Genomic DNA, 1089 nt, shown 5'->3' on the forward strand with positions numbered 1-1089 from the left:
TCTTAGTCTGACTCATTTTACGTCTCCCTTACGTGCATGTCCAAAGTCTACAGGCGGCAAGTCACTGTTCAGATCCTAATTTGCCAAAGCAAACAGAGGGTTTTTTTAAAAAAAATCCTTCATGCCCCTAAGATACAACTTTGTTCTACTTGGGTGAGATGTTAATCTGTCACAGGGTCATTTGATGGCTATCGGGGGGGGGGGGGACATACAAGTAAACACTGGTTGGCAATTGAGGCATAGAAAGTTGTCATTCAATAGTCTGCCAGAGTTTACATTGCAACAAAAATGTGTTATTCTGAAGTAATCCAAGACTCGGGTTTGTTAATTCCTACTATATCTATGGTCACGTGAACTACTTTTAGAAATTGATGAATATAGAACAGCAGCAATGTCAGTAAAAAACCTTCTATAGCATACTATTTAGTGTAAATGTAAATATTAAAAATTTTATTCATAAACACTGTTAATTCCATGTATTGTTCTTATGTTATTATGTAAACCGCCCTGAGCCCCCGGGGAGGGCGGTATATAAATTAAATAAATAAATAAATAAATAAATAAATAAATAAATAAATAAATAGTTGTTTAAGGTAGGAGATGCAATTCATCACAGTGACAATACACTTGAACACCTGAGTAGCCTACTATTGAGTCAGGATAATTTTCCACGGTCAGCAGAAGAAAAGTTTTTTATATCCCACTTTCCTCTACCTTAAGGAGCCTCAGAGTGGCTCACTATCACCCACCCTCCCTCTCACCACAACAGACACCCTGTGAGGTAGGTGGGACTGAAAGAGTTCTGAGAGAACTGTGACTGGCCCAAGGTCACCCAGCAGGCTTCATGCTGAAAAGTGGGGAATCCAACTCAGTCCTCCAGATTAGAGACTGGCTGCTTTTAACCACGACACCACAATATAGTTCACTGCTAAAAAATAAAAATATGCTAAAATAAAAATATGCTGCTCTCCAGATAGAATTCTTTCATGTCACCGACTATGTTTTAACCAGAGATAGATTCAAATGGGTAGCCATGTTGGTCTGAAGTAGCACAATAAAATCAGAGTCCAGTGGCACCTTTAAAACCAA

The sequence above is a fragment of the Paroedura picta genome, chromosome 2 (assembly GCF_049243985.1).
Source record: "Paroedura picta isolate Pp20150507F chromosome 2, Ppicta_v3.0, whole genome shotgun sequence".
Classification (NCBI taxonomy): Eukaryota; Metazoa; Chordata; class Lepidosauria; order Squamata; family Gekkonidae; genus Paroedura; species Paroedura picta.